Raw genomic sequence first — 13,501 nt, 5'->3', positions numbered from 1 at the left:
GTCTTTATCATATGATTTTATTGCCAATCATCCTGCGTTTGACCATTGCAGAATAACTTCGGTGAGGATTCGGAGTGACACATCATCCCGGACTACCTGTTCGTAAAAGGCGACTTGAAGGCTCGACGACGGCGTGGAACGTTGCTCATAATATCGATCACTTGATTGTCTTTCTGCTATAGTTCACTTCACATGTTAAGTGGGGTGTTTAACAACAGAATAAATACGCCGTTTTACCTTCAGAACATCCGCAGAAATCCTTTAGGCACCTTAGATTGTTTTGCTTTCTGAATCATAATTTTGTATATTATTAAATCTTGTATATTATACTGCACTTGAACGTTATCATGTGATTGATATCTTCAAAGCGGCGATCAACCCAATGCCGAACTTGTGTTATTATTTAATTATTGCAGTGGGCTAATGTCATATTTTCTAAACCGAAAGCGTCACAACAAGCATGCCGATCGTAAAACTTATAGAATTATTGAAAACTGAGTAATTTTATACCCAACGGCGTATCGGCAATAGACAGGCCATATAGTCAGAAGCTGAACACACAAGCGTATGTACACAGGGTGACAGATGAAACAAAGTGGTATATTCTGCAGATGTGAGTGTATTGACGCACTACTGGCGTATATTTACGATCCTGGTTAGAACAAATTTCAGGTAACCTTGTTTGTAACAAGAGCCGATTGGCGGATCGGGTGGTCAGTCTCGCTGACTTGGTTGATGCATGTCAATCCTGTCTTAATTGCGTAGACGATGTACATGGTGTCAATCACTGGATTGCCTGATCCAGACTAGATTACATACAACCCAACCAACAAACAAAGCAAGGCAACAAAATGTGGGCATATGCCAAAATATAGAAAATGTTATTCGTTAAGTTACACATAGAGCATATCATTAGATTCACTCAAATTTCATTAACGCCAAGTCCACAGGGGCCTTTGACACATATAATGTGGTTCTGTTTGATTGAGCTCTGTGCCTCCTCGTTATAAAAGTACTTAGAACAAACTGAAAATAAAACAAGGATCAGAACGGCCATTACGGATTACATGTATCATTTTGACTAGATATGCAGATTGACTAAAAAATCCGATTTTGTAAATTTTCAGGTTCAGCCATCTCGATATCATGCGCTTTTGGTTGGAAGGTAAGCATGTGAAACTGATTAGTATACTCTATATTTATTGATATTTTTCAATATACTTAACTGAAAATAGTCCTAATTATGTCAATGTTGAAACGTGATCCGCACATTAAGAGATGTGCTTATGCATATGGGCATAGAAATATGAAATCCGATCTCGGCCATGTGTTATTGTTTACACAGCCGTGACAGATGGCATATATAGAACGACCATAGGCCATTGAAGTACATGTTGGTTTATTTTATTAGCACTTTAAAATAATGCCATGCAGTAAAAAACCTATTCTCAGGATGGAGCGACTATGCTTGTCGTAAGAGGCGACTAACGGGATCGGGTGGTCAGGCTCGCTGACTTGGTTGACACATGTCATCGGTTCCCAATTGCGCAGATCGATGCTCATGCTGTTGATCACTGGATTGTCTGGTCCAGACTCGATTATTTACAGACCGTCGCCATATAGCTGGAATATTGCTGAGTGCGGAGTAAAACTAAACTCACTCACTCACTCAGTCTGGATGGAGTAAAGCCTTGATCGTGTATACACTGAAGGATTTATGTTATAAACAGCCACAGTTAACAAGGCGTGCGAGGATCAAGCCCAACGGTCTGTTTTAGTTTTGTTGTGATTACCACAGGCCGTTTACAGACAACTGTTTTAGCTCTACAAATTATATTACGAATATATAAATGCACCTACAGTCCTGGAAGATGAGGGTCAGGGTTGGTCTTCTGAAAATAGAAGCGACATGAGGAATCTCTGCTAAAAGCAGAGTCGATTGTACAGTTGTGACCATATCATGACTATATGTTTGTTTCAGCAGTTGTTTGTTTAAAAATCGAGTCTGGGCCAGATAATCAAGTGATTGTCAGCATGCTTGTCGTAAGAGAGACTCGTGAATTTGTTGATGTGTGCCATCGTTATCCCAATTGCCTGGATCAATGCTCATGATGTTGATCAAATTTCAAGCCAGAAACTAACATGACCTTGTTCATAAGAGATTAAAACTCCATAAAGACTATGTGCTTATGAATCACTATGAACGAAAAAGAGATGATACCAGGTCTTCGCGAAAAGATGAGTATTTCTTGTCCCAACAGAATCATCCTTCAGAGACACGAGGACATATGATACAAGTGATTATAGGGAACTGCATCGGAAATCACGTTTGTCTGATGCGACAAATTTGGAAAAGTCTTTCACATGTCTACCATGAACCACAAACAAAAGAAATCATTATAGATAACTATTGTTGATCTGCAAACAGGTGGGTAATAGTTATATACATGTACTCGGTTTTGAACAACCAACGACCAAAAAGTGGCTACCTGTTGCTATAAGCGCTTACCTTTTCCACCCTTTACGATCACCTTTAATAAGTACTAATAGACTTTGTGGATACAATGTATGTAGTTTTTAAATGAATGAAGAGTTTTTTCTAATGACCTCATCCCTGGTCAAGGTATTGTGAAAGCATCTGGTATCTAACCTCGTAGGGGCGGTGGTGTATCCTAATGGTTCGCTCGTCATGCCGAAAACCCGGGTTCGATTCCTCATATGGGAACAATGTGTGAAGCCCATTTCTGGTGTCCCCCGCCGTGATATTGCTGGAATATTGCTAAAAGCGCGTAAAACAAAACTCACTCACTCAGTCTAACCTCGTATACTAATCATATTGCTAGTGTACCTTCTGCTCTGCTGCTTGGCTTTATTGCCATAATGAAGGCATAATAAATTCATGTGGGAAAAACCTAAGTGAACAAAGTTAATTAGTCGATGTTGGATGAAGAAAGGCGGATTGGACTGACTGTCGTTATTCTCCATACAGCCTGTGATGGCCCGTCTTCCATTACAACTTAACGAAGCATAGCTTCGAAAGTAAAGAGTAACACTGATAAAGGTCAACACAACGGTTGCATCCCATTCTGCCTACAGTCCCAATTGGCCTACATCCCAGTTTGCCTACAAAACTTACTGTAGGCAGAATGGGAAATGATTTTTTACCTATAACATAATGGAACAACTCATTTACCATTTATCTTCTAATTGGAAGTGTGTGCATTCTGTAAGGGCCGCTTTCCCACAAATGGAGACTTCATTAAATCTACAATACAACACAACCACGCGCAATGACTATGAGGCACGGTTTCCTGTAGAATCTGGACACAGTTCGGCAATATTGGGCCCAGGACGAATAGCCTGAAATGCATTCAGAAAAAATAAAGATACCGTATACCGAGAAACACTATTTCTTGTCAATTTTTCCGGTACTGCCAACAATTGACTTATGATCAAATTCATTTTAGTAAAGGTAGAATAGGTCAGCGCATTACCCTTACTTCCTGATCACTGGATCGTATCATGCTGTTTTAACGTGTAGGCAGAATGGGACTGTAGACAGAATGGGAAGAAACCAACAGTACATAGAGTTAAATAAATTCTCTGAGAATTCATCATTACGTCACGAAGGGGCAATTGGAGTTTTCGAAAAAAATGGTTTTAGTTTTTCGTCCTTAGCATATATCTAATATGATAACAGCATGTTAAATGTGGTCAAATCCTTTGTCAGAAACTGACCACTGTACGTAGAGTTTCTGGACTTTTGGGTTTCCAAAATTATTGTTCATCATCCTCGTTGTCATATCTAATGAATGCATAAATACTATCTTCTTACCACAATGATTGGGAGCGTAGTACATACAGTTACTGAACATATTCTTATCATATAAAGTAATTTGTACAGAGGCATTATACAGGATATACAGGGTAAAACTGACACATTTTCACAAAGACAACACGGGTGGTTAATGCCATGATTTGACATGTTTAGCCAAGATACTCATGAATGTTGTCCAGCTGTCAAATGTCATGCTCTCGACCAAATATGCGATGGCACCGAAATCTGTCAGAATCTTGGCGTCATCACTACCAGCGTCCGCCTTTCTGAGATATGTGTCAAGGCCAACGTTGGCAAACACAGTTCTGGGTGACTGTCACAGCGATCCGGCTGGTGCCTAAACAATGCCACCACATTCACAGTCACAGAACAGATACTGTCATGTTGTTATGTGCGGTGGTTTATCAGGGCAGGTGTCGGTATCACCAAACCATGGCGCATCTTCATATTCCCTCTGTATGTATATATTTATGTGTGGTGTTGAACGACAACCAAACAAACAACATTAATTTCTTTGACAGAAAGTTATTAACATGGATTCTGTATTCCTAAACGATACCTACTTGAAGTGGATGTGCACGGTGGACCTAAAATAGCTAATGGAATATAAATACAGCAGGTTGCAAGTTAACAGAAACAAATTAATACCATTACACCTGTCCACCTTTCTAGAATCATTGCTGACATACTCAGACCTATTGACTTCATATCCGACATGCCCACATGTACATATTAGAAGTTGATCCTTGTCGACCAGTCTATCATTAATCTCTTCGATTTCCTTTCAGGTAATTCTGTCTGGTCGACATCGTATCACTAACCGGACACAAACGACATATCAACCGGGCCTTCATCTACGCACTGTTTTGGGTTGTATTTTCAGGATTGAGTCTGTCACCTTTCGATACAATAAAGCTTAATCCTGCACAATGTACAGGAAACTACTTTCTCTGCTCACTATCAGCCACTATAAAACATTCTTTTGATGATAACGTAACATGCAAGCTGAGAAGTGTTTTTCACTACAGCAATTTGTAAATAAGAATTTGCAAAGAGCATAGAACAAGTTTCTTTAGAATTATTAGCTTAGACGTCAGTCACATATGGATTGTGGTTAATTTAAGAATTGAATGTCACTTTGTGTGTTTGCAATGAAAAATGATCGATGTCAACGCGTTGTTCACACGAGAGTTTGAACAACGCTTTGACATCGTTCATTTTTCAGTGCAAACACACAAAGTGACATTCAATTCTTATAATTTCGCACTTTGATGTTTACACATACGTTTTTTACCCACTTCTACATGATCATTGTTTACAGTGTTGTTTTTCAATACCTGTAAAATGTTTTAATGTCATTCTGTTCAAGACCGTATTGTAGCGATGTTTGTATACTTGGCGATTTCTTTACACATGTATCGCAACCCTTGAAGAAATAGATCTAAAAGTATTCCTTAAAATATTACAACAATTCATCAATAGGTTTGAAACTGCTTTAATAAGCATAACATCAATAACATTATCAAACAGAAACAAATATCAATAACAATATCATTTTAACAAACTGTCATTGTACCTATAAAACTATGACGGATTCGTTTGACGGCGTAATAATACACTGACCGACTTCGAAGTTGTGCGGCGTGGCGAATAGGAAGCAGATCTCGTTGGTGTATTCTATTTATTTGTGGTTGTTTATTGTGAAAGTTAATGAGCAGTTTTTAAGCAGATCACGGGGCAGAAACCGCAAACCGCGAGAGATTAAACTCTTGTGATTAGGAACAATGCTCGGCAATTGGAAATCCGTTTGGTCGTGAAGAAGTGACATTGCCAAAATTTGAGTGACTTGAAACAGGATTGCTCGCTTAATTGGCATCACCAAATGCAGCAAGATCACTGGGGTTCCTTGAAATCGTAGTGGAAATTTGAAAATTAGGTAGCACTGGCTGGGACTTGTCGGACGCGTTGTCGGTCAGATTTTTGCAAAACTGTGCTCAGTTGGTGCTTTTTGTTACATACAAAAACAAGTAAGTGATATGTATAAATTAAAAGGAGTGTGTTACGACTGCGGCGTTATGTGTTTCTTAGTTAAAGATGATGCAAACGTGTACCTTCTCGCACTTACTTACTACTAAGGTCCACCTATATCCATATTCCGTTATAAGATACATGTATTGTATAATCGAACATCTCCCAAGATTCATGAGATAATGTGGGAGTTAAGCTGCAGGAGATTGCGGGATTGTCTGTCGATGGTAAATATGCCTGCACATACACTGTGTTAATACATCTGTTAAATGAACAAGTAAAATGAGAATAGCAGACCATCCTCTCAGTTACTGTCAGCGCTGATTCATTTCCCACTGTATTCTACTCAGACTACTACGAATGGGTCAGGAAATAGGTTTGCATTTTAATTATGAGCCATCCATTGACAATGACAATGAAACCTAAAGTATACAATGTCCCAAAATATGTGTCAGAATCTTTATCGAATTATATGTAATGTGAAGCAAAGGTTCTTAAAATCTAAGTGAATTTTTTTTGTTTTTTTGGTCACAAGAAGATGTACTGTCAACACTGTCAGCACTGATTCACGTCCATCTGCATACTACTCAGACTTAAACGAATGGGTAAGGAAATAGGCTTGTATTTTAATTTCAATACCTATCCATTGACAAAAACAATGAAACCCAAAATATTAAAATGTCACAAAATATGTGCCTGAATACTGCATATCAAATCATATCTAATTTTCAGCAAACGGTCCTAATATATAAATGAATTATTTTTCACAAGAACAAGACGTATCTGATATCTGAGTCCATTGAGCTACTTGTTTGCATGGCGATGTTGACTGAAACTGAAGGGTGGTCCAGAGGAATGCATACACTGTATGCGCACGACAACTTCGTTGGGGAATAGACATATCAAGGTTACAATAGCTGTCTTTTATGTTCAAAACTCTCTATCTCTGTTCAGAGACCTGGCATTTCAATCAAGCTGTCATAAAACATTGAATTTGTTTACCTACTTGAGCTTACTTTAATGTTTATAGATATAAACTTGCTAAGATCTAAATCCATAGTGCATATCTTCCCTTAATCAGAATTCAATTTTTTTTCTTAATACAGTGACGTTCATTAAAATTTGCTTTAGCAGATTTGGCTTTTATGCGTACACACATATCGACATAACGTATATGAGAGTAGGTAACAACACCAATTCCTTGCTTGAACAAGAACTCATTGTATACATTGCTTCCCTCGAAGCTGAGTTTGTGTTGATAAATTATCCATACGCCTCACAAATAACATACAATCATCCGAACAATGGAGAGATGTCATGGTTCCATTTATACACACATGAAATTCATGGTTTTGCAATAATGTTTACTTCGATCAGGACTGGTATTAATGTGACTGGTTGTCGTTTGCATATATTTAGCATACATTTGTATTTAACACGTTTCACAAGTTTCACATGTCGTGCATAAGGGAATGAAAGGCTGCAAAACATCGTAGTCAACACATGCAATGTATAGCAATATATTCCACAGTTTGGACATAAGTATGTTTGGCATCAGGCTGTCACACCAATACAAAAAACTGACCAGTAAGTGTCCATTCGTAAAGGTTAACGTTCCTATATTTATAAAATATGCATAGATGTTCCAGATTCACTCGATATAGTAATATTATTCACATTTTAATAACGTTTTCGATGTATTGAAAGAACTCTGCGTGCGGTTTCATAAAGCACAAATTGTTAATGTTTCCTGGACTCAAAAGAGGAATAACTGATCCATGATGAAATTCAAAATATCAAGAACAATTTTTCGCAAACGTAATACTCGTGAAAATGGAATAGGTTGTGTTTATAAGGTTTCAAAGAGAGAAAACAAATATTCAGTCTAATTGAAAATATCCATACCATCACATGTTTAAAATCAAATTATTCGAAAAGTTCTGAAACAGAACAAACAGGAAAAACGGTATTCCAATCGAAGGCCATGTAGTAGGCTAACCATTTCTTACATTGTGAGAGGAAAAGCATACAAACTCAACCTCATCATTATCAATTAATCTTTGTGTTTTTATGGATTTGCCACACAAAAACGTACACCTAAACAAATGAGTTGGCTGTTTTTGTGTAAGAGAGGGTTTCACTTGTAGCCAGAAAAGAGATAGCTATATCCATTACTGAATGAAGGCTCCAGGAAAATACTCCTTTTGGCTACTGATAACATTTAGGGAATATTAAACTAACCAACTAAAGAAAAAGGAAAAAAGTACTTCTCTCTCAATTCAAAGCTGTAGGCGTTACAAATGTAATTTGTGAATTTACGAAAATAAACTGAGTTTTTCGCAGCTGACATTCATTAGTTGGAGTGATGAATTCGACCCTTACACATTTTCTTCCACAGAGCGTATCAGGTTAGCTAGGTAACTGTTGGTTATAGCGGGGTAAATAATCTAATGAGACGGATCTGTAGTGGTCAAACATTACAGAATGTATTTAATACATACTTGTATGTTCATGTTCATTTGAGGAGCAGTTTCACCACAGGATCTGTCCGATTTATCATGGCAAAGTCGCACTGATACGCGCAAATATTCATACGTTCTTAACGGATCCACAATGCAATAACGACAAATGAATAAATGAATGAATGAATGTTCTTTATTTCCACCATTGGTTTGGAGAGTTATACATCCAGTTATGTATATATCTTTAGAGCATAACACACATTTGTGACAAAATAGAGAGTTCAATAATATTTTAAAAATTCAACAGAACATAAGAAATCATAGCTCTTGGCAACAGATGATCACTGGGCAATATGTACAAAGCATTGCATGCTATTCTTATAAATACAGAATGATGGCTAAGTTCCATGCACTGATGCGTTTTGCAATAATGCTCATGAACCTAGCCCAGCTATCAAGGGTCATGTCCTGCACAACCGGAGTAATGGAACCAAGGTATGTGAGGATCTTCGAGTCTCATATACGTGTCAAGAGACACGTTATCAAACAGATGCTCGCTCAGTGCGTTCCTGTTTTCTACCAGCTTGTCACAGTATAGGAGTTGATGTTTTACAATGTCCTCACTTTCAGTCTCGCATATAAGATACAGTCCAAGTGTGACGGGCAGTATACCCAATCACACTTAATTCATGTCACCAAAGCGCGTGTGCTCTTATGTCTCTGGGCGTTGGGGTAGGAAAGTGGTAAAGCGTTCGCTGGTAATGCGGAAGAACCGGGTTCGACTCCCCACGTGGTACAATGTGGGAAGCCGAGATTATTGCTAAAACATACTCACTCCAAGCTAAGGACATGTCGATGCAGATGTGTGTCCTGACGGTAGCACTCACAACTGATACAATTTGCATTCTAAAGAGACGGACCGTGATTGTTTGGTTGACGCTGCACTTAGCAATACTTCTGCCATACGTTGGCAGCCTGTAAACAATAGAGATTGGACCATACACCCCAGTGATAACGAAGCTGAAACAAGACAATCCGTCAATGATGTTAAACGTAATTAGTCCTGGTTGGTACAGGCCATCTTTGTTGCTTTTCATTATCATTATACACACGATCGTGTTCTGTGCAAACATCGGCTATTATGAACACAAGCATGCTTGAGATCGGATTATTATTATGTATCTGGTCATGAACCACCCAAAATATTCATTCTTTTGGTAATCAATCAATGGCATGATATCGAGTGATTGATGGTGTGTGTCTTTGCCTGAATGGCAAATATGTATAGAATATTGCCTTCACATAGGCTCTGCTGCCAGTATGTATACGGTCTCTGAGAAGCAATATCTTCATCGACTCTCCTGATACACAATCTTAGAATTATACAGTAACAGAGCTTGCACTCAGGATATATACATATCACTTATAGCATCAGTCCCTGATTATACGGTACAAAATGTTTTTACACGAAGAATTCGATTATATTAAAATGTTCTGAAACAACTCGTGAATACACCAAATTTTCACTATAAATATACTGTAGTTACAGTGAGTATAGGTAACAAGCCCAGCTTAATTGCGACGATAATTGCCTATGATTCGTGATCATAGTATTTTCCAGAATGTATTCCCTTTCAATAGGAAACATCCATCTACCAACCTATCTAATTATCTGTCTGTCTGTCTGTCTGTCGGTCGGTCGGTCGGTCGGTCTGGGAGGCATGAGGTGCATCAGGATCGAAAAAACAGAAGTAAGTTGATGGAGTGTAAGAAACTTGAATCAGTAAACTTTGAAAAAATATTCCATATTAAATATACAAATTCAATGCATCCTAGTCGACCTCTACAAAGCTTTCACCAAATTGCATTTAGAATAATAAAACAACGAGTGTATATATTTTAGTCTTTGTTCATACTACGTGTGACAAAGTGGATTTCAGTCAGTATAATTATCCAATAATTGATAGATATCCATACACATTTAAATTGGTTCACACTCAAGAGTGCCATCGTGGTTTTATTTATCAGAATATATCCACTACAGGCATAACATTCATCATGGTTCCAACATGTATTAACACGATCTACACGACAAAACAGACATTCATTACTGTGAAAACACACACGAAATGTCTTCGCAGGTGTTTAATTTATAGAGCTTTCTCACCGAGTTCAAGCTGTGCACTACGAATTATTCCCATGTCAGAAATCATTGTCGTGTCGTCGCGCAGTAAGGTTCCAAATGCACTTGGGCATCAATTAGTACAACCTGTCGTGTCCATACTTCGATCAAGCACCGAGAAGGAATCAATGCTATGCTGCGTGTTCAATGATTTCCGTTGAGTAATTTAGCATACTTCTGTAGACTAAAACTATTTCCTTCCAGACTGGAAGACAAACTTGATGATGTGTGATTGAGCTGGATGGTATGCCTTATGTAACACATCTTTCAGACTATCTCCGTCATACGAATAACATCCATCTACTGTCAATAAAGTGAGTTTCTGTTCATCAACCCGCAAAGCAGAAAACAGTGGATCAATTCTTTAAGCCACTAGCTTACATGCCTTCAGATGACATCAATGTATATATTAATCGACACTAATCCATTCTGCCGGGCATTTTCTTGCAATTTAGGGTCTCGTTAGTAAGAAAACGATTTCTGGCAATTCGATTCAAGGTCTGAATGAAATTCGCTTAAGCCTTGGGGGTGTTTTCAATCGATCGAATATTTCTCCCTCAATCAAGCAAAAGCAACTGCCTCGGTTTCTGGGAGTCATCCCCACGATTGTCGTGAACCATAACACAGATCTCGCCCAATATCTCCCTTGTTAAGCTAGAAACGGTGGAAGACACCCAAGATACATGTTGTGGCTCTTCCCTGATTGTAGAAGCAATGGTATGAAATTGAATTTCTGCTTGGTCGTGCCTGTTCCTGTTTCGTGCAGATCAATCATGGTTTTACCTTCTTCTCATCCATCAGATGCAATTATGTTCGATGGCGACATCCACAATATTATTCCAATGGTTTTTTGCATCCACAGTCAGTGACGAGATGACGGTTATATGTCAATCGTCTCGATTGTCTTCATCAGATTAGCATCTAAATGGCTTAACGTGCAGACGTATATCCCGAGTCAGTTATCGATACCAGACCTTTGACGGAATGAAAAATGGAAACACTAATCTCTGAAAAAACAATTAGTAAATTTAGTTATATTTTTTTTAAAAGAACAAACGTCACATAATGTACATTCAAACGCAACTGGAATGCTCAAAGGACTTTTCTCCAAAGATTCTATAATCAGTAGGTGCATACAATACCAACTCAATGAGTGACTGAGTGAGTGGGTGAGAGCGTTTATTATAAATCAAGTAGGCAGTATTTCAGCCATATTGTGACTTGATCAAGTTATACAGTTGTACGATAAGTTTAAAAAATGTCATCGATGGACAGAATAACAACTAGTAATACATCACAGATGTGTTTATAACTAGTTATAGAACATGAAAATCTCGATGCATAACAATGGGGCTTGAGGACGCTAGCAACATAGGTAAGCATACCATACACGGGACCATCGGGACTTACGTTACATCTGCATCCAATATGTTTCCCCAGCAAGATTTACACCCTTCACTAGTTACTGGCGACTGACCAACTCAATGAAATATGAAAATATGCAAGGAAGATATTCATTAATTCAAATGGAGAAAAAACAAATGTGATGGCAAACATCCGTGTCTCATGGGCAGAGAGACTTCGATTATCTGAAGAAACGTGACATGTAACCATTAATTGTCGTGTTGAGCGCTCTTTATTTCGCGCTCGTGGATGGACACTGCAGCTGCTATTGCATTCAAACACATATTTTTCCTCCTCAGAAAATGCTTATTCCGTCACTGTAATCACGCTTTAGACAATAGTTTATTTGCTTGGGTAAATTTCAATGAACGATTCTGGCCCATGACACAAGGACAGGCAGTTGCCAAAAATATCCATCTCCTGTCAGTGGAAGTAACGTAAGTATTAAAGCTGTGACTGCTCGTTTCTTATTGGAAGAGCAGTGGGAAATTGTGGGTTTCTGAGTAATTGTTTTTTTTCCTAAGCTCTTTTGGGAAGCACGTCATGCATGTTTTGGATCATTTCTTTTCCAGGATCAAATTGCAAAGTAGTATAAAAAATCAATAATACAAATAATGAATAATACATTCATACAATCAGGCCGAAAAAACGGTTCTTGATGCCAATCCGGGGGAAATGCTCTGCCGTCAGAAGTACGGAAATCTCATATTCGTTTATCCACCTGTATCCTGTCCACATCTTCTGGCGTGCTATTTGTTTTAGCATTGATATTCCAGAAGCATAATATCTAGATACGATGCATGTGTATGGTAATGCTGTCTTAACGACCATTGGTATTCTTCATTGTCATCGTTCAACACAAACTCAACATGTTGCAAAACCTACATGTTATTAAATTAAAGAAGTTCACAATTCAAACATCACGCAATAAGGGTATACACTCTTCCTGTATATCCACCAATACAAATCTGGAACTAATTATCATATTTGCACCAGTGGTTATACCTTAGCATGAGACTACCACCAGAATTACACAGAGATAAATGTGTTCGCATCAAACGGAAGACGTTCTACAATAACATATTAATGAGTATGCTGCTCTCTAGATTTCAAATTCCGCCTCTTATCAGCTGAAACCAGCAGCTGAACCAACCTAGTTTGTTGACAGATAAGGGAAATTTGAAATCAGCTTTCTCAATAAACATTCGAAGGTTTATTTAACATCAACGCATACGCAAACTTCAGCTTTATCTGGTCTTCAAAATATTCAATAAAATTCGATACCGCTGACTTGGGTTTTAGATTAGTCTCAAACACCCAAACAGTCGAAATGTTGCACTTTGATAAAACTCCTGAACCAACATCACCATCAGTACTGATGTAATGATGCCAAATACGCAATCAGTTAATGATGTAATAAAGACCTAGATAAAGCAAAGATAAGGATAAGCCCACGTTTACCACACAAGATACCAAACTGATGTGCCATGAAAATCCGACGTACCATTGCATGTGCTTGGGACGGGTACCAACAGTCGATTCCCGAACACCCCATAACATGTCCACTAGATGGCGATGCGTGATGTA

Source organism: Haliotis rubra, unplaced genomic scaffold (assembly GCF_003918875.1).
Source record: "Haliotis rubra isolate DU_JTF1 unplaced genomic scaffold, ASM391887v1 Scf443, whole genome shotgun sequence".
Classification (NCBI taxonomy): Eukaryota; Metazoa; Mollusca; class Gastropoda; order Lepetellida; family Haliotidae; genus Haliotis; species Haliotis rubra.
The sequence above is the reverse complement of the archived record's forward strand: the minus strand, read 5'-3'. Positions refer to the sequence as shown.